This window comes from Rhinoderma darwinii, chromosome 2, assembly GCF_050947455.1.
Source record: "Rhinoderma darwinii isolate aRhiDar2 chromosome 2, aRhiDar2.hap1, whole genome shotgun sequence".
In the NCBI taxonomy this organism is placed as follows: Eukaryota; Metazoa; Chordata; class Amphibia; order Anura; family Rhinodermatidae; genus Rhinoderma; species Rhinoderma darwinii.
In genome coordinates, this window is record NC_134688.1 from 471,939,858 (window position 1) to 471,963,600 (window position 23,743).

The following is a 23,743-nucleotide window of genomic DNA, read 5'->3' on the forward strand; positions in this document are numbered from 1 at the left end:
TGTATTGAGTCCGTACTCCGCTACATCAGTTTCCGGAAAAAGCTGAACAGAAAACGAAGCGGCTCAGCGATCACGCGAGACCTTCTGCGGCTTAGTTTTAGCGATTGGTGGGGGTCTCAGTGCTCGGACCTCCACCAATCAAAACTTCTGACAAGTCCCTATAATATGTCAGAAGTTGGTTGAACATTTAGTTACCCTTTAACCCCTTCCCGTCGTAAACCACTTTCAGATTTTAATTTTCGTTTTTTCCTCCCCGCCTTCCAAAAGCCATAACTTTTTTATGTTTCCGTCCATATAGTCCTATGAGGGCTTGATTTTTGCGGCACGAGTTGACGTTTTTCGTTACGCCATTTATTGTGCCATATAATGTACTAGGAAATGGGAAAAAAATTATTTATGGGGTAGAAAATAAAAAAAAAACAGCGATTCCTCCATTGTTTTTTGTGCTTATTTTTTACGAAAGTCACTGTGCAATTAACAACATGTTAACGTTATTCTGCGGGTCAATGCGATTACGGCGATACCAAATATATATATATATAGTGTTTTCTATATTTCACTACTTTTACAAGGAAAAAACTACTCGTAAAAAATAAAATTTATTGTGTTGCCAAATTCTGAGAGCCGTAACTTTTTTATTTTTCCGTCACTTAAAGAGGCTCTGTCACCAGATTTTGCAACCCCTATCTGCTATTGCAGCAGATCGGCGCTGCAATGTAGATTACAGTAACGTTTTTATTTTTAAAAAGCGAGCATTTTTGGCCAAGTTATGACCATTTTTGTAGTTATGCAAATGAGGCTTGCAAAAATCCAAGTGGGTGTGTTTAAAAGTAAAAGTCCAAGTGGGCGTGTATTATGTGCGTACATCGGGGCGTTTTTAATACTTTTACTAGCTGGGCGCTGTGAAGAGAAGTATCATCCACTTCTCTTCAGAACGCCCAGCTTCTGACAGTGCAGATCTGTGACGTCACTCACAGGTCCTGCATCGTGACGGCACCAGAGGCTACAGTTGATTCTGCAGCAGCATCAGCGTTTGCAGGTAAGTCGATCTTACCTGCAAACGCTGATGTTGCTGCAGAATCAACTGTAGCCTCTGGTGCCGATGTGGCCGTCACGATGCAGGACCTGTGAGTGATGTCACAGATCTGCACTGTCAGAAGCTGGGCGTTGTGAAGAGAAGTGGATGTTACTTCTCATCAGAACGCCCAGCTAGTAAAAGTATTAAAAACGCCCCGATGTACGCACATAATACACGCCCCGATGTACGCACATAATACACGCCCCGATGTACGCACATAATACACGCCCCGATGTACGCACATAATACACGCCCACTTGGACTTTTACTTTTAAACACACCCACTTGGACTTTTGCAAGCCTCATTTGCATAACTACAAAAATGGTCATAACTTGGCCAAAAATGCTAGTTTTTTAAAAATAAAAACGTTACTGTAATCTACATTGCAGCGCCGATCTGCTGCAATAGGAGATAGGGGCTGCAAAATCTGGTGACAGAGCCTCTTTAAGTGGTATGAGGGCTTATTTGCGGGATAAGCTGTAGGTTTTAATGATACTATTTTGGGGTACATGTGACGTTTTGATCACTTTTTAGATGAGGTGACCAAAAATTAGCGATTCTGGTGTTTACAAATTTTTTTACGGCGTTCACCGTGCGTCTTGAGTGCAGCATGTAATAGGAGGGCTGCACAAAGCCTGGGGCACTTTACATTTTTTTTCTACCCTCCTTCGTTATTTAGATATTGGTGCCGTTCTATTTGGCGCCCGATATTTAAATAACCCCCTGAACTGTCAATGGGGCGTGTACTGGCAAGAGGGCGTGTTACTATGGCTGTGACCCTGTCCAATCCGATACGGACAGTGTTACAGCAAGAGCGAGGATAGAGGAGAGTGCGCGCGCATGGTCTCACTCTTCAGCTTTCAAGATCAGTCTTCTGCCGAACTGGCAAGGGAGCGTGTCACTTCTACGGACCGTGTAAGAGCTGTGGATGTGCATGCGCGCTCTCATCTCTTCAGCTCTTGCGAGAGATCAGTCTTGTACTTTATCTGCCGAACTGGCAAGGGGGCGTGTCTCTGCTACGGACCGTGTAAGAGCTGGGGAGCGCTTGCATTGTCCGTAGCAGAGACACGCCCCCTTGCCAATTTGGCAGATTTAAAGTACAAGACTGATCTCTCGCAAGAGCTGAAGAGATGAGAGCGCGCATGCACATCCACAGCTCTTACACTGTCCGTAGCAGTGACACGCTCCCTTGCCAGTTCGGCAGAAGACTGATCTTGAAAGCTGAAGAGTGAGAGCATGTGCGCGCGCTCTCTTCTCGCTCTTGCTGTAACATACAGCCGACACCCGCATCGTATGGAGCGGGTTCACTCCGTGAGCCCGTTCCATACTTCCCCTACCCAGCTATGTCGGGAAGGGGTTAATGTTTTTATAGCCTGTTAAATAGATTTTACAAATGTAAGACAGTATACACAACTTCCCCTGATATCGCAGCACACAACCCCTGTAAACAGAACTGTAAACACTATAGGTTATCTATTATGATCGGATAGGCTTGGATACTGCCCCAATATACAAGAATATAACCACTATAATACTGCTCCTATATACAAGAATATAACTACTATAATACTGCCTCCTATATACAAGAATATAACTACTATAATACTGGCCCCTATATACAAGAATATAACTACTATAATACTGCCCCCTATATACAAGAATATATCTACTATAATACTGCTCCTATATACAAGAATATATTTACTATAATACTGCTCCTATATACAAGAATATAACTACTATAATACTGCCTCTATATACAAGAATATAACTACTATAATACTGCTCCTATATACAAGAATATAACTACTATAATACTGCCCCTATATACAAGAATATAACTACTATAATACTGTCCCCTATGTACAAGAATATAACTACTATAATACTGCCCCTATATACAAGAATATAACTACTATAATACTGCCTCTATGTACAAGAATATAACTACTATAATACTGCCCCCTATATACAAGAATATAACTACTATAATACTGCTCCTATATACAAGAATATAACTACTATAATACTGCCCCTATATACAAGAATATAACTACTATAATACTGCTCCTATATACAAGAATATAACTACTATAATACTGCCCCTATATACAAGAATATAACTACTATAATACTGCCCCCTATATACAAGAATATAACTACTATAATACTGCCCCTATATACAAGAATATAACTACTATAATACTGCCACCTATATACAAGAATATAACTACTATAATACTGCCCCCTATATACAAGAATATAACTACTATAATACTGCCCCCTATATACAAGAATGTAACTACTATAATACTGCTCCCTATATACAAGAATATAACTACTATAATACTGCTCCTATATACAAGAATATAACTACTATAATACTGCTCCCTATATACAAGAATATAACTACTATAATACTGCCCCCTATATACAAGAATATAACTACTATAATACTGCCCCTATATACAAGAATATAACTACTATAATACTGCTCCTATATACAAGAATATAACTACTATAATACTGCGCCTATATACAAGAATATAACTACTATAATACTGCCCCCTATATACAAGAATATAACTAATATAATACTGCCCCCTATATACAAGAATATATCTACTATAATACTGCCTCCTATATACGAGAATATAGCTACTATAATACTTCTCCTATATACAAGAATATATTTACTATAATACTGCTCCTATATATAAGAATATAACTACTATAATACTGCTCCTATATACAAGAATATAACTACTATAATACTGCTCCCTATATACAAGAATATAACTACTATAATACTGCTCCTATATACAAGAATATAACTACTATAATACTGCTCCCTACATACAAGAATATAACTACTATAATACTGCCCCTATATACAGGAATATATCTACTATAATACTGCTCCTATATACAAGAATTTAACTACTATAATACTGCCCCCTATATACAAGAATATAACTACTATAATACTGCCCCTATATACAAGAATATATAACTACTATAATAATGCCCCTATATACAAGAATATAAGTATTATAATACTGATCTCTATATACAAGAATATAACTACAATAATACTGCTCCCTATATACAAGAATATAACTACTATAATACAGTTCCTATATACAAAAATATAACTACTATAATTCTCCCCCTATATACAAGAATATAACTAGTATAATACTGCTCCCTATATACAAGAATATAACTACTATAATACTTCTCCTATATACAAGAATATAACCACTATAATACTGCCCCTATATACAAGAATATAACTACTATCATACTGCCCCTATATACAAGAATATAACTACTATAATACTGCCGCCTATATACAAGAATATAACTACTATAATACTGCCCCTATATGCAAGAATATAACTACTATAATTCTGCCCCCTATATACAAGAATATAACTAGTATAATACTGCCTCCTATATACAAGAATATAACTACTATAATACTGCCTCCTATATACAAGAATATAAGTATTATAATACTGATCTCTATAGACAAGAATATAACTACTATAATACTGCTCCTATATACAAGAATATAACTACTATAATACTGCCCCCTATATACAAGAATATAACTACTATAATACTGCCCCCTATATACAAGAATATAACTACTATAATACTGTGCCCTATATACAAGAATATAACTACTATAATACTGCCCCTATATACAAGAATATAACTACTATAATACTGCCCCTATATACAAGTATATAACTACTATAATACTGCTCCCTATATACAAGAGTATATTTACTATAATACTGCTCCCTATATACAAGAATATATTTACTATAATACTGCTCCCTACATACAAGAATATAACTACTATAATACTGCCCCTATATACAAGAATATAACTACTATAATACTGCTCCTATATACAAGAATATAACTACTATAATACTACTCCTATATACAAGAATATAACTACTATAATACTGCCCCCTATATACAAGAATATAACTACTATAATACTGCCCCCTATATACAAGAATATATCTACTATAATACTGCCTCTTATATACGAGAATATAACTACTATAATACTTCTCCTATATACAAGAATATATTTACTATAATACTGCTCCTATATACAAGAATATAACTACTATAATACTGCTCCTATATACAAGAATATAACTACTATAATACTGCTCCCTATATACAAGAATATAACTACTATAATACTGCTCCTATATTCAAGAATATAACTACTATAATACTGCTCCCTATATACAAGAATATATTTACTATAATACTGCTCCCTACATACAAGAATATAACTACTATAATACTGCCCCTATATACAAGAATATAAGTATTATAATACTGATCTCTATATACAAGAATATAACTACAATAATACTGCTCCCTATATACAAGAATATAACTACTATAATACAGTTCCTATATACAAGAATATAACCACTATAATACTCCCCCTATATACAAGAATATAACTAGTATAATACTGCTCCCTATATACAAGAATATAACTACTATAATACTGCTCCTATATACAAGAATATAACTACTATAATACTGCCGCCTATATACAAGAATATAACTACTATAATACTGCCCCTATATGCAAGAATATAACTACTATAATTCTGCCTCCTATATACAAGAATATAACTACTATAATACTGCCTCTTATATACAAGAATATAAGTATTATAATACTGATATCTATAGACAAGAATATAACCACTATAATACTGCCCCTATATACAAGAATATAACTACTATAATACTGCCCCTATATACAAGAATATAACTACTATAATACTGCCGCCTATATACAAGAATATAACTACTATAATACTGCCCCTATATGCAAGAATATAACTACTATAATTCTGCCTCCTATATACAAGAATATAACTACTATAATACTGCCTCTTATATACAAGAATATAAGTATTATAATACTGATCTCTATAGACAAGAATATAACTACTATAATACTGCTCCTATATACAAGAATATAACTACTATAATACTGCCCCCTATATACAAGAATATAACTACTATAATACTGCCCCCTATATACAAGAATATAACTACTATAACACTGCCCCCTATATACCAGAATATAACTACTATAATACTGCCCCCTATATATAAGAATATAACTACTATAATACTGCCCCTATATACAAGAATATAACTACTATAATACTGCCTCCTATATACAAGAATATAACTACTATAATACTGCCCCCTATATACAAGAATATAACTTCTATAATACTGTGCCCTATATACAAGAATATAACTACTATAATACTGCCCCTATATACAAGAATATAACTACTATAATACTGCCCCTATATACAAGAATATAACTACTATAATACTGTCCCTATATGCAAGAATATAACTACTATAATACTGTCCCTATATACAAGAATATAACTACTATAATACTGCCCCTATATACAAGAATATAACTACTATAATACTGCCCCCTATATACAAGAATATAACTACTATAATACTGCTCCTATATACAAGAATATAACTACTATAATACTGCCCCCTATATACAAGAATATAAGTATTATAATACTGATATCTATAGACAAGAATATAACCACTATAATACTGCCCCTATATACAAGAATATAACTACTATAATACTGCCCCTATATACAAGAATATAACTACTATAATACTGCCGCCTATATACAAGAATATAACTACTATAATACTGCCCCTATATGCAAGAATATAACTACTATAATTCTGCCTCCTATATACAAGAATATAACTACTATAATACTGTCCCCTATATACAAGAATATAACTACTATAATACTGCCTCTATATACAAGAATATAACTACTATAATACTGCCCCCTATATACAAGGATATAACTAGTATAATACTGCTCCTATATACAAGAATATAACTACTATAATACTGCCCCCTATATACAAGGATATAACTACTATAATACTGCCACCTATATACAAGAATATAACTACTATAATACTGCTCCTATATACAAGAATATAAGTATTATAAATCTGATCTCCATATACAAGAATATAACTACTATAATACTGCCCCTATATACAAGAATATAACTACTATAATACTGCCACCTATATACAAGAATATAACTACTATAATACTGCTCCTATATACAAGAATATAAGTATTATAAATCTGATCTCCATATACAAGAATATAACTACTATAATACTGCCCCTATATACAAGAATATAAGTATTATAATACTGATCTCTATATACAAGAATATAACTACTATAATACTGCTCCTATATACAAGAATATAACTACTATAATACTGCCCCCTATATACAAGAATATAACTACTATAATACTGCCCCCTATATACAAGAATATAACTACTATAACACTGCCCCTATATACCAGAATATAACTACTATAATACTGCCCCTATATACAAGAATATAACTACTATAATACTGCCTCCTATATACAAGAATATAACTACTATAATACTGCCCCCTATATACAAGAATATAACTACTATAATACTGCCCCCTATATACAAGAATATAACTACTATAATACTGTGCCCTATATACAAGAATATAACTACTATAATACTGCCCCTATATACAAGAATATAACTACTATAATACTGCCCCTATATACAAGAATATAACTACTATAATACTGTCCCTATATACAAGAATATAACTACTATAATACTGTCCCTATATACAAGAATATAACTACTATAATACTGCCCTTATATGCAAGAATATAACTACTATAATACTGCCCCCTATATACAAGAATATAACTACTATAATACTGCCCCCTATATACAAGAATATAACTACTATAATACTGCCCCCTATATACAAGAATATAACTACTATAATACTGCCCCCTATATGCAAGAATATAACTACTATAATACTGCCCCCTATATACAAGAATATAACTACTATAATACTGCCCCTATATACAAGAATATAACTAATATAATACTGCCCCTATATACAAGAATATAACTACTATAATACTGCCCCCTATATACAAGAATATAACTACTATAATACTGCTCCTATATACAAGAATATAACTACTATAATACTGCCCCCTATATACAAGAATATAACTACTATAATACTGTCCCCTATATACAAGAATATAACTACTATAATACTGCTCCTATATACAAGAATATAACTACTATAATACTGCCCCTATATACAAGAATATAACTACTATAATACTGCCCCCTATATACAAGAATATAAATACTATAATACTGCCTCCTATATACAAGAATATAACTACTATAATACTGTGCCCTATATACAAGAATATAACTACTATAATACTGCCCCTATATACAAGAATATAACTACTATAATACTGCCCCTATATACAAGAATATAACTACTATAATACTGTCCCTATATACAAGAATATAACTACTATAATACTGTCCCTATATACAAGAATATAACTACTATAATACTGCCCTTATATGCAAGAATATAACTACTATAATACTGCCCCCTATATACAAGAATATAACTACTATAATACTGCCCCCTATATACAAGAATATAACTACTATAATACTGCCCCCTATATACAAGAATATAACTACTATAATACTGCCCCCTATATGCAAGAATATAACTACTATAATACTGCCCCCTATATACAAGAATATAACTACTATAATACTGCCCCTATATACAAGAATATAACTAATATAATACTGCCCCTATATACAAGAATATAACTACTATAATACTGCCCCCTATATACAAGAATATAACTACTATAATACTGCTCCTATATACAAGAATATAACTACTATAATACTGCCCCCTATATACAAGAATATAACTACTATAATACTGTCCCCTATATACAAGAATATAACTACTATAATACTGCTCCTATATACAAGAATATAACTACTATAATACTGCCCCTATATACAAGAATATAACTACTATAATACTGCCCCCTATATACAAGAATATAAATACTATAATACTGCCTCCTATATACAAGAATATAACTACTATAATACTGCCCCTATATGCAAGAATATAACTACTATAATTCTGCCTCCTATATACAAGAATATAACTACTATAATACTGCCTCTTATATACAAGAATATAAGTATTATAATACTGATATCTATAGACAAGAATATAACCACTATAATACTGCCCCTATATACAAGAATATAACTACTATAATACTGCCCCTATATACAAGAATATAACTACTATAATACTGCCGCCTATATACAAGAATATAACTACTATAATACTGCCCCTATATGCAAGAATATAACTACTATAATTCTGCCTCCTATATACAAGAATATAACTACTATAATACTGCCTCTTATATACAAGAATATAAGTATTATAATACTGATCTCTATAGACAAGAATATAACTACTATAATACTGCTCCTATATACAAGAATATAACTACTATAATACTGCCCCCTATATACAAGAATATAACTACTATAATACTGCCCCCTATATACAAGAATATAACTACTATAACACTGCCCCCTATATACCAGAATATAACTACTATAATACTGCCCCCTATATATAAGAATATAACTACTATAATACTGCCCCTATATACAAGAATATAACTACTATAATACTGCCTCCTATATACAAGAATATAACTACTATAATACTGCCCCCTATATACAAGAATATAACTTCTATAATACTGTGCCCTATATACAAGAATATAACTACTATAATACTGCCCCTATATACAAGAATATAACTACTATAATACTGCCCCTATATACAAGAATATAACTACTATAATACTGTCCCTATATGCAAGAATATAACTACTATAATACTGCCACCTATATACAAGAATATAACTACTATAATACTGCTCCTATATACAAGAATATAAGTATTATAAATCTGATCTCCATATACAAGAATATAACTACTATAATACTGCCCCTATATACAAGAATATAACTACTATAATACTGCCACCTATATACAAGAATATAACTACTATAATACTGCTCCTATATACAAGAATATAAGTATTATAAATCTGATCTCCATATACAAGAATATAACTACTATAATACTGCCCCTATATACAAGAATATAAGTATTATAATACTGATCTCTATATACAAGAATATAACTACTATAATACTGCTCCTATATACAAGAATATAACTACTATAATACTGCCCCCTATATACAAGAATATAACTACTATAATACTGCCCCCTATATACAAGAATATAACTACTATAACACTGCCCCTATATACCAGAATATAACTACTATAATACTGCCCCTATATACAAGAATATAACTACTATAATACTGCCTCCTATATACAAGAATATAACTACTATAATACTGCCCCCTATATACAAGAATATAACTACTATAATACTGCCCCCTATATACAAGAATATAACTACTATAATACTGTGCCCTATATACAAGAATATAACTACTATAATACTGCCCCTATATACAAGAATATAACTACTATAATACTGCCCCTATATACAAGAATATAACTACTATAATACTGTCCCTATATACAAGAATATAACTACTATAATACTGTCCCTATATACAAGAATATAACTACTATAATACTGCCCTTATATGCAAGAATATAACTACTATAATACTGCCCCCTATATACAAGAATATAACTACTATAATACTGCCCCCTATATACAAGAATATAACTACTATAATACTGCCCCCTATATACAAGAATATAACTACTATAATACTGCCCCCTATATGCAAGAATATAACTACTATAATACTGCCCCCTATATACAAGAATATAACTACTATAATACTGCCCCTATATACAAGAATATAACTAATATAATACTGCCCCTATATACAAGAATATAACTACTATAATACTGCCCCCTATATACAAGAATATAACTACTATAATACTGCTCCTATATACAAGAATATAACTACTATAATACTGCCCCCTATATACAAGAATATAACTACTATAATACTGTCCCCTATATACAAGAATATAACTACTATAATACTGCTCCTATATACAAGAATATAACTACTATAATACTGCCCCTATATACAAGAATATAACTACTATAATACTGCCCCCTATATACAAGAATATAACTACTATAATACTGCCCCCTATATACAAGAATATAAATACTATAATACTGCCTCCTATATACAAGAATATAACTACTATAATACTGCTCCTATATACAAGAATATAAATACTATAATACTGCCTCCTATATACAAGAATATAACTACTATAATACTGCTCCTATATACAAGAATATAACTACTATAATACTGCTCCTATATACAAGACTATATCTACTATAATACTGTCCCTATATACAAGAATATAACTACTATAATACTGCTCCTATATACAAGAATATAATTACTATAAGACTGCCCCCTATATACAAGAATATAACTACTATAATACTGCCCCCTATATACAAGAATATAACTACTATAATACTGCCCCTATATACAGGAATATAACTACTATAATACTGCTCCTATATACAAGAATATAACTACTATAATATTGCCCCCTATATACAAGAATATAACTACTATAATACTTCCCCCTATATACAAGAATATAATACTATAATACTGCCTCCTATATACAAGAATATAACTACTATAATACTGCCCCCTATATACAAGAATATAACTACTATAATACTGCCCCCTATATACAAGAATATAACTACTATAATACTGCCCCCTATATACAAGAATATAACTACTATAATACTGCCCCCTATATACAAGAATATAACTACTATAATACTGCCCCCTATATACAAGAATATAACTACTATAATACTGCCCCCTATATACAAGAATATAACTACTATAATACTGCCCCCTATATACAAGAATATAACTACTATAATATTGCCCCCTATATACAAGAATATAACTACTATAATACTTCCCCCTATATACAAGAATATAATACTATAATACTGCCTCCTATATACAAGAATATAACTACTATAATACTGCCCCCTATATACAAGAATATAACTACTATAATACTGCCCCCTATATACAAGAATATAACTACTATAATACTGCCCCCTATATACAAGAATATAATTACTATAAGACTGCCCCCTATATACAAGAATTACATAATCACCTATGAAATCCCTCCTGGCCGCTCTGTGCCCCCTCCTTACCCATCTCCACCCTGCTTGTCCCTCTGTGTGACCCTCTTGCATGTAGTGCTGTTGGAGAGATTATCTCTGTGTTATCTCTTGGAGTGCATATTATTGGTCCATAAAACGATTAGCTGCAGTTATAAATCTCCCCTGACTCGCTCTGACTATATTATAGGTGAGCGCTATGTGCGGAGTCTGTTGTTTTTCTATTAGAATCTTCTCCTCGTTGCCTCCTGTGTAAAATTTGACAGAAGAAATCTGCAGCATCACAATTGGGGGGGCTGGGGAGTCGGGCTGCAGGACTTCTTTGAGGCTGGTTTACATGGGCAGATCCGTACCCTTATGGTTATGGGGACATCTGTGGATGATACATTGTTATGGAGACATCAGTGGATGATACTGTTATGGGGACATCTGTGGGTGATACACTGTTATGGGGACATCTGTGGGTGATACACTGTTATGGGGACATCTGTGGGTGATACACTGTTATGGGGACATCTGTGGGTGATACACTGTTATGGGGACATCTGTGGGTGATACACTGTTATGGGGACATCTGTGGATGATACACTGTTATGGGGACATCTGTGGGTGATACACTGTTATGGGGACATCTGTGGGTGATACAATGTTATGGGGACATCTGTGGATGTTACTGTTATGGGGACATCTGTGGATGATACTGTTATGGGGACATCTGTGGGTGATACACTGTTATGGGGACATCTGTGGGTGATACACTGTTATGGGGACATCTGTGGAGGATACACTGTTATGGGGACATCTGTGGGTGATACACTGTTATGGGGACATCTGTGGGTGATACACTGTTATGGGGACATCTGTGGGTGATACACTGTTATGGGGACATCTATGGGTGATACACTGTTATGGGGACATCTGTGGGTGATACACTGTTATGGGGACATCTGTGGATGATACACTGTTATGGGGACATCTGTGGATGATACGCTGTTATGAGGACATCTGTGGGTGATACGCTGTTATGGAGACATCTGTGGATGATACACTGTTATGGGGATATCTGTGGATGATACACTGTTATGAGGACATCTGTGGATGATACGCTGTTATGGGGACATCTGTGGGTGATACACTGTTATGGGGACATCTGTGGAGGATACACTGTTATGGAGACATCTGTGGGTGATACACTGTTATGGGGACATCTGTGGATGATACACTGTTATGGGGACATCTGTGGGTGATACGCTGTTATGGAGACATCTGTGGAGGATACGCTGTTATGGGGACATCTGTGGATGATACGCTGTTATGGGGACATCTGTGGGTGATACGCTGTTATGGGGACATCTGTGGATGATACACTGTTATGGGGACATCTGTGGGTGATACACTGTTATGGGGACATCTGTGGGTGATACACTGTTATGGGGACATCTGTGGGTGATACACTGTTATGGGGACATCTGTGGGTGATACACTGTTATGGGGACATCTGTGGATGATACACTGTTATGGGGACATCTGTGGGTGATACACTGTTATGGGGACATCTGTGGGTGATACACTGTTATGGGGACATCTGTGGGTGATACACTGTTATGGGGACATCTGTGGGTGATACACTGTTATGGGGACATCTGTGGATGTTACTGTTATGGGGACATCTGTGGATGATACTGTTATGGGGACATCTGTGGGTGATACACTGTTATGGGGACATCTGTGGGTGATACACTGTTATGGGGACATCTGTGGATGATACACTGTTATGGGGACATCTGTGGGTGATACACTGTTATGGGGACATCTGTGGGTGATACACTGTTATGGGGACATCTGTGGGTGATACACTGTTATGGGGACATCTGTGGGTGATACACTGTTATGGGGACATCTGTGGGTGATACACTGTTATGGGGACATCTGTGGGTGATACACTGTTATGGGGACATCTGTGGGTGATACACTGTTATGGGGACATCTGTGGGTGATACACTGTTATGGGGACATCTGTGGGTGATACACTGTTATGGGGACATCTGTGGGTGATACACTGTTATGGGGACATCTGTGGGTGATACACTGTTATGGGGACACCTGTGGGTGATACACTGTTATGGGGACACCTGTGGGTGATACACTGTTATGGACGCTTACTATGGGAATATTTATTATTATTATTATTATTATTATTATTATTATTATTATTATTATTATTATTATTATTATTATTATTCTAGTTCTATTATATATTTTTAGATCTCTCCTCTTTTTTTCTGTCTTTCTCTTTCTTTCTCACTCTTGCGCTCTCTTTCTCTCTTTCTTTTTTATCTGTCTCCTGGCTATATCTCCTTTTTTTAATTATTTTATTCTATCTATATTTGTCTCTTTGGGTTGGTCCCCGGCAGAGCCTGTTCTGCACATAATACGCGGACAGGTGTGTACAATGTTCTGAATGTAGCCAGAAGTGATTTCCCCCCCCCCCCCCCTCAGTGGAGAGAGATCGGCCTCTCACCCCCAGTCCAGGCCCCCTGGCCATTGTGCGTGTCAGATGAAGCAATGAGTACAAGTGAACGGTGCTGTGGAGCCAGCGAATGTCCAGGCAGCCTGCCACATGGCACAGGAGTGGCATTGTGACCATGGGAGGAGGGGCCGGCCGGAGGAGCGTCACTAAACTCAGGACACTTTTTCAGTTTCTTCAGTTGCACGGAGATGTTGAACAGTTATTTGCGATTTGGAGAGTGTCAGACAAGAGAGCGTTCCTTCTTCTAAGATCCTACAGGAAGACGAGACTTTTAGGAATGCGATGAAAGAACGCTGCCGGTGAGGACTGTGCGCTGCCGGCGAGGACTGTGCGCTGCCGGCGGGGACTGTGCGCTGCCGGCGGGGACTGTGCGCTGCCGGCGGGGACTGTGCGCGGCCGGCGGGGACTGTGCGCGGCCGGCGGGGACTGTGCGCGGCCGGCGGGGACTGTAATTCTATCTTATTTTATAAAGCTATATGGCATCAATGACGGAGTTATCCCTTTTATTTATCTTGTCATGTATATTGCTTTACGATTGATTTATTAGTGACGCCGTCATCCTACTTGGCTCCTGGAAAACCTTGTGTAGACCGGATACATTTGGAGAGACCCCTGTCCCCCTTGCCTAAGGAGCTTACAATCCATGAGGATGTCCTAAGGCTGCCCATAGACATGCAGCAGTTGGGGTATTCGGTCCCTATAGACTGTAGATTGTTGTATGTGCGTGACCTTGATGTTAGAAAAGACTTTGTGATTGTTGTGTAATAGCGAGACAACATATGATCGCCAGGAGCCGGCAATACCAATAATGCCTTCTAATATTGTGTGTGTGTGTGTGTATATGTATGTATGTACCGTATGTATACACGTGTAAACACATTTCTCTTACCTATCTCATATCTATGTGTATTTATGGGTATGTTAGCTAGATATATATATATATAACACACACAGTGGAAATCACACACTCATACTCTGGTATTTGTCTCCTTCATGATTTCGTCTGTCTTGACATATTTTTCTCAATTGTTGCAAACAAAATTTACTAAAAGACAAAGAAACCTGAGCAATGTAATATATACGTACACACCACGTATATACATACACACCACGTATATACATACACACCACGTATATACATACACACCACGTATATACATACACACCACGTATATACATACACACCACGTATATACGTACACACCACGTATATACGTACACACCACGTATATACGTACACACCACGTGTATATACGTACACACCACGTATATACGTACACACCACTTATATACGTACACACCACTTATATACATACACACCACTTATATACGTACACACCACATATATACGTACACACCACGTATATACGTACACACCACGTATATACGTACACACCACTTATATACATACACACCACTTATATACATACACACCACTTATATACATACACACCACTTATATACATACACACCACTTATATACATACACACCACTTATATACATACACACCACTTATATACATACACACCACTTATATACATACACACCACACACATATATATATATATATATATATATATATATATATACATACACGTACACACCACGTATATACATACACACCACACATATATATATACACATACACACCACATATATACATACACACCACGTATATACGTACACACCACATATATATACATACACACCACATATATATACATACACACCACATATATATACATACACACCACATGTATACGTACATAAATAAATACCGACAATATACATCTATAGATACATACACATAAATATATAAAGCTATACATAAAAACATACACAAACAAGTCTATATACACGTATGTGCGCACACAATCTCTCTCCCTCTTTACATAGGTTCTCCCAGTATATGACTGCTTTGGTAACGCTGCCCAGTGAAGTAAATTGGGATTAGATGTGAATCCTGTCCCTTTGTTTGGCTCGCTCACTGTAGGTTTACAGATCCCCCTTTGTCGTGGTGTTGTGTTTGGGCAGGTAGCTAGGAGCCTACCGGCTCCCTCCCCAGGTGAGTTACCTGAGGTGTCAGGGATACGGGGGATTGTAATTCCCGGCTTCTGGAAAGTAAGCGCCCTGTGCTGTGCCGGTGAGGACGACGTTATCACGCGAGGTTCTCTATATACAGGTCAGACTGACCGTGCAGCCGGTGTGCGTTATGTGTGCGCGTTATATGTGTATAATATGTCTATAATATGTGTGTTATATGTGTGTTATATGTGTGTAATATGTGTATAATATGTGCGTTCTATGTGTATCATGGATTACGCCAGTTCTCTTTTCTATCTTGTATAACGGTTACGTTCCCGTCCTTATACTGTATGGCGCTGGTCGCATGAGCTGACGTTCTAGTCTGGGCGCTGACTCTGAGCAAGTCCCCGATGACTCCTCCGCTTAGTGTTGGGTTGCGCAGCTGTGCGGTCGCTGCTCCTGAGAAGGTTTTGGATTACTGATGTTTGGGTGGGAATTGTTGATTAATTAAAGGGCTTCTCCAGTTACATTTTTATATTAAAGTTATTTGAAAGGCGCACAGAATGTATAGTAATAGTACAAGTATATACACACACAGGCCTGACCTCATAGCCGCCCTCCTCCAAGTGCGCACTTCAGGGTCCTCATTACTACGCAGCATATGTCACACACTGAGCTGATACAATGTTTGTTTCAGTTAACTTTATTTATAAAAATGTAGAACCCCTTTAAGAGTGTTATTTTATTACTTCAATTCATATTAGAGATTCAATATAAAGGGGCATCCAGTCTTGTATTCAGTATAAAGGGGTGCCCAGTCTTGTATTCAGTATAAAGGGGTGCCCAGTCTTGTATTCAGTATAAAGGGGGCGCCCAGTCTTGTATTCAGTATAAAGGGGTGCCCAGTCTTGTATTCAGTATAAAGGGGTGCCCAGTCTTGTATTCAGTATAAAGGGGGCATCCAGTCTTGTATTCAGTATAATGGGGTGCCCAGTCTTGTATTCAGTATAAAGGGGTGCCCTGTCTTGTATTCAGTATAAAGGGGGCGCCCCCTGTCTTGTATTCAGTATAAATGGGGCGCCCAGTCTTGTATTCAGTATAAAGGGGGCGCCCAGTCTTGTATTCAGTATAAAGGGGGCGCCCAGTCTTGTATTCAATATAAAGGGGCATCCAGTCTTGTATGGAGTATAAAGGGGGCATCCAGTCTTGTATTTAGTATAAAGGGGGCGCCCAGTCTTGTATTCAGTATAAAGGGGTTGTCCAGTCTTCTATTTAATATAAAGGGGGCGCCCAGTCTTGTATTTAATATAAAGGGGGCGTCCAGTCTTGTATTCAGTATATAGGGGTTGTCCAGTCTTGTATTCAGTATAAAGGGGGCGCCCAGTCTTGTATTCAGTATAAAGGGGGCGCCCAGTCTTGTATTTAATATAAAGGGGGCGCCCAGTCTTGTATTCAGTATAATGGGGGCATCCAGTCTTGTATTCACTATAAAGGGGGCGCCCAGTCTTGTATTTAATATAAAGGGGGCGCCCAGTCTTGTATTTAATATAAAGGGGGCGCCCAGTCTTGTATTTAGTATAAAGGGGGCGCCCAGTCTTGTATTTAGTATAAAGGGGGCGCCCAGTCTTGTATTTAGTATAAAGGGGGCGCCCAGTCTTGTATTCAATATAAAGGGGGCGTCCAGTCTTGTATTTAATATAAAGGGGGCGCCCAGTCTTGTATTCAGTATAAAGGGGTTGTCCAGTCTTGTATTCAGTATAAAGGGGGCGTCCAGTCTTGTATTCAGTATAAAGGGGGCGTCCAGTCTTGTATTCAGTATAAAGGGGGCGTCCAGTCTTGTATTCAGTATAAAGGGGGCGTCCAGTCTTATATTCAATATATAATGGGGGCGTCCAGTTTTGTAATATAAAGGGGGCGTCTGGTCTCTCAATGTATTTTTAAAACCCATTTCTATATACCCTATAAGGGAATTCTGAGTTAATAGAGGGGATCCTCACTTCTTGGTCAGAGTGGTAACAAAGAGCGTCTCTCTCTCTGGAGGACCTGTCTTGTGCTGCATTACAAAGACAACCCACTAATATGAATGGTCACTGTGTAATGCTTAACTTCACCTTTTGGTGGCGCTGCAGGGAAACTGAACACTTAAGCTGGCCATACACTTAGATAGCTGTCAACTGTAAGATCGTTTGGCCGACACCTGTTCCTACCGACTTCCCCATACACATTCTTGCTTGGCGCGGCAGATGGAGGTCCCAGCAGGGGGCACACTTTGGGATCCACTTATGATCAAGAGACTTTTCTAACAAGTCGGGTGTGTCCAAAGCAGATTACACCTACACGTGTAGCTAAACGTTTCACAAACTTCTGACATGTCATAGTGATATGTCAAAAGTTTGGATTGGTGGTGGTCCGAGCACTGAGAACCTCAACGATTGTTAGAACAAAGCAGCTGAAGCACTCGTGTGAGCGCTCAATAGAAAGTCCATGAGCCCGTACTCCGATACATCGGCTTTACGGAAAAAGCCGAACAGACACGAATCGGCCTAGCGCTCACACAAGCGCTTCAGGTGCTTCGTTCTAGCGATCCGTGCCTCCTTCCCCCTACTGGTAACAGCAGGGCCTCCTTCCCCCTACCGGTAACAGCAGGGCCTCCTTCCCCCTACCGGTAACAGCAGGGCCTCCTTCCCCCTACCGGTAACGGCAGGGCCTCCTTCCCCCTACTGGTAACGGCAGGGCCTCCTTCCCCCTACCGGTAACGGCAGGGCCTCCTTCCCCCTGCTGGTAACGGCCGGCCCTCCTACCTTCCCCCTGCTGGTAACGGCCGGCCCTCCTACCTTCCCCCTGCTGGTAACGGCCGGCCCTCCTACCTTCCCCCTGCTGGTAACGGCCGGCCCTCCTAGCTTCCCCCTGCTGGTAACGGCCGGCCCTCCTAGCTTCCCCCTGCTGGTAACGGCCAGCCCTCCTAGCTTCCCCCTGCTGGTAACGGCCGGCCCTCCTAGCTTCCCCCTGCTGGTAACGGCCGGCCCTCCTAGCTTCCCCCTGCTGGTAACGGCCGGCCCTCCTAGCTTCCCCCTGCTGGTAACGGCCGGCCCTCCTAGCTTCCCCCTGCTGGTAACGGCCGGCCCTCCTAGCTTCCCCCTGCTGGTAACGGCCGGCCCTCCTAGCTTCCCCCTGCTGGTAACGGCCGGCCCTCCTAGCTTCCCCCTGCTGGTAACGGCCGGCCCTCCTAGCTTCCCCCTGCTGGTAACGGCCGGCCCTCCTAGCTTCCCCCTGCTGGTAACGGCCGGCCCTCCTAGCTTCCCCCTGCTGGTAACGGCCGGCCCTCCTAGCTTCCCCCTGCTGGTAACGGCCGGCCCTCCTAGCTTCCCCCTGCTGGTAACGGCCGGCCCTCCTAGCTTCCCCCTGCTGGTAACGGCCGGCCCTCCTAGCTTCCCCCTGCTGGTAACGGCCGGCCCTCCTAGCTTCCCCCTGCTGGTAACGGCCGGCCCTCCTAGCTTCCCCCTGCTGGTAACGGCCGGCCCTCCTAGCTTCCCCCTGCTGGTAACGGCCGGCCCTCCTAGCTTCCCCCTGCTGGTAACGGCCGGCCCTCCTAGCTTCCCCCTGCTGGTAACGGCCGGCCCTCCTAGCTTCCCCCTGCTGGTAACGGCCGGCCCTCCTAGCTTCCCCCTGCTGGTAACGGCCGGCCCTCCTAGCTTCCCCCTGCTGGTAACGGCCGGCCCTCCTAGCTTCCCCCTGCTGGTAACGGCCGGCCCTCCTAGCTTCCCCCTGCTGGTAACGGCCGGCCCTCCTAGCTTCCCCCTGCTGGTAACGGCCGGCCCTCCTAGCTTCCCCCTGCTGGTAACGGCCGGCCCTCCTAGCTTCCCCCTGCTGGTAACGGCCGGCCCTCCTAGCTTCCCCCTGCTGGTAACGGCCGGCCCTCCTAGCTTCCCCCTGCTGGTAACGGCCGGCCCTCCTAGCTTCCCCCTGCTGGTAACGGCCGGCCCTCCTAGCTTCCCCCTGCTGGTAACGGCCGGCCCTCCTAGCTTCCCCCTGCTGGTAACGGCCGGCCCTCCTAGCTTCCCCCTGCTGGTAACGGCCGGCCCTCCTAGCTTCCCCCTGCTGGTAACGGCCGGCCCTCCTAGCTTCCCCCTGCTGGTAACGGCCGGCCCTCCTAGCTTCCCCCTGCTGGTAACGGCCGGCCCTCCTAGCTTCCCCCTGCTGGTAACGGCCGGCCCTCCTAGCTTCCCCCTGCTGGTAACGGCCGGCCCTCCTAGCTTCCCCCTGCTGGTAACGGCCGGCCCTCCTAGCTTCCCCCTGCTGGTAACGGCCGGCCCTCCTAGCTTCCCCCTGCTGGTAACGGCCGGCCCTCCTAGCTTCCCCCTGCTGGTAACGGCCGGCCCTCCTAGCTTCCCCCTGCTGGTAACGGCCGGCCCTCCTAGCTTCCCCCTGCTGGTAACGGCCGGCCCTCCTAGCTTCCCCCTGCTGGTAACGGCCGGCCCTCCTAGCTTCCCCCTGCTGGTAACGGCCGGCCCTCCTAGCTTCCCCCTGCTGGTAACGGCCGGCCCTCCTAGCTTCCCCCTGCTGGTAACGGCCGGCCCTCCTAGCTTCCCCCTGCTGGTAACGGCCGGCCCTCCTAGCTTCCCCCTGCTGGTAACGGCCGGCCCTCCTAGCTTCCCCCTGCTGGTAACGGCCGGCCCTCCTAGCTTCCCCCTGCTGGTAACGGCCGGCCCTCCTAGCTTCCCCCTGCTGGTAACGGCCGGCCCTCCTAGCTTCCCCCTGCTGGTAACGGCCGGCCCTCCTAGCTTCCCCCTGCTGGTAACGGCCGGCCCTCCTAGCTTCCCCCTGCTGGTAACGGCCGGCCCTCCTAGCTTCCCCCTGCTGGTAACGGCCGGCCCTCCTAGCTTCCCCCTGCTGGTAACGGCCGGCCCTCCTAGCTTCCCCCTGCTGGTAACGGCCGGCCCTCCTAGCTTCCCCCTGCTGGTAACGGCCGGCCCTCCTACCTTCCCCCTGCTGGTAACGGCCGGCCCTCCTACCTTCCCCCTGCTGGTAACGGCCGGCCCTCCTACCTTCCCCCTGCTGGTAACGGCCGGCCCTCCTAGCTTCCCCCTGCTGGTAACGGCCGGCCCTCCTAGCTTCCCCCTGCTGGTAACGGCCGGCCCTCCTACCTTCCCCCTGCTGGTAACGGCCGGCCCTCCTACCTTCCTTTCTTTGCAGAGCAGAAAAAAATAGCAAGTGCGTGATGCAATCTGCTTAAAGGGCAGGTATAGTCAAAAATGATCTTCTGACATATCCTAGGCATAAGTCGTATGTTGATGCCGGTGGCGTCTGTGAGCGCTGTCAACAGGGGTTTTTGCAGTGTATAGTTTTAAAAGTCCAAACCCTGACTCCACCAGTGTGTTCCTCTGACATATGTCTGACATATAGGTGGATCTCTCCTTTAAGGACACCTTGATTGTGTATCATATGCACTTTAAGATAATTTCTCCATGATCCGTTTTCTTCTCACATTTGACTCCCTGATCAACTATAGATTCACACTGCGTGACCAGAGCTCCCGGCTGCAGTTACCGGAGTATTTCCCCTGGAAATAGAAGTCACTGACGTTCTCTCATGTGAAGTTGATTCTATTCAGTTAATTCTGAGTAATCCATTATACAGGTAACGGATGCCGGGTGACTACCACTAATGGCTGCCATTACTGGGCCAATTGGTGTGGTCACATGACTTTCCACAGCCCTGAAAGGCATCAAAAAGTGTTATACTGAGTTTGCGCCATCTCCCCTACCGGCCGGGAATTATGGCAATTACAATAGCCCTTTAACTATACAGTGGATTCCATAGGTAACCGCCGTGAAGGTTGTCACTTCCCTTCCCCCAGACAGCAATGAGTAGGTGTAAGACACCCCCAGGATAGGAACATGTTATAATGCAGCATACTCTGCAAGGATTTATGGTCCAGAATTTAAAGAGAAACCCCTGCAGATACATGAAGTAATCCCTGTTTCTCCCCACCATCTTGATTGTAGAAACCACTGTTTATAGGCAGAAGCTCAGGCGACTACAAGTCCTATAGTTCCTTCCCCAGGCATCAAGTTGCATCTAGGTCGCATCTATCAGAAGCTATAGTTATATACACCATTCCTAATTGTGAGCTGGAGAGATGCAGGTGTAAGGCACAGGAGAGGCGGCAGACTGCGCCCTGTGCAGCAGCATGCAGCCTATCACAGGCAGTGTGAAAACTCCTGCCCACTGCAGGAAGGGACAGAGATTATTAGTTGACAATATTTGTGTAGACTGGAAGAGATTCAGAGACCACAGCAGGAACACAGGGCTATAAAGATTTGCAGTTGTGGCCCAGCGAATTGTTGCCAATCCATAGCCCAGGCACATTCGGATTTTTCCTTTGAGAACCGGCGTTTTGAAGCAAGTTTATTTACCAATGCTCCACGTATTCAAGGGTGGAGATTATATCCATGTAGATGTGTCATGTGGGTGGACCTGCACTTTAAATATGGCTACCTCAGGAGACAAACTCTTTTTGGCAGACTGATGTATTGCTCTCTGAAGGTTATAATGGAAGCCGTCTCAATGCAGGATGTAATTTGGCTTGGCTGTATATTGTTCTGGGAGAAATTATAATCGAGGTTGAATTGTATCACTGGGTGTTTCTTCCTGAAGTCATCCATCCATGTGTACAGCTCCTCATAATGTTCTAGTTCTTCAAGACCGATCCTGCCAAATGACCTCAGGATCGTCCTTGATTAAAGGGATCATATCAAGAAAGCTGAATCGGTGCATAATATAAAGTTCTGCAACTTTCAAAAATACTTTTGTATTCAAGATCTCTGCT

General features: G+C 40.5%; 1 protein-coding gene across 3 annotated transcripts in view; it reads left to right on the top strand.

The window, feature by feature from the left end:
• Positions 1-23,743, top strand: part of B4GALT4 (beta-1,4-galactosyltransferase 4) — an 80,366-nt gene that overhangs the window by 20,677 nt on the left and 35,946 nt on the right. The window contains exon 1 of one of the 3 annotated variants that reach the window (XM_075854673.1): positions 15,057-15,187. The exons of the other annotated variants lie outside the window; for them this stretch is intronic. The gene's annotated coding sequence lies outside the window, so the exon portion shown is untranslated. Of the gene's footprint in view, positions 1-15,056; positions 15,188-23,743 lie in introns of those variants that run through there. 3 annotated transcript variants of the gene reach the window in all.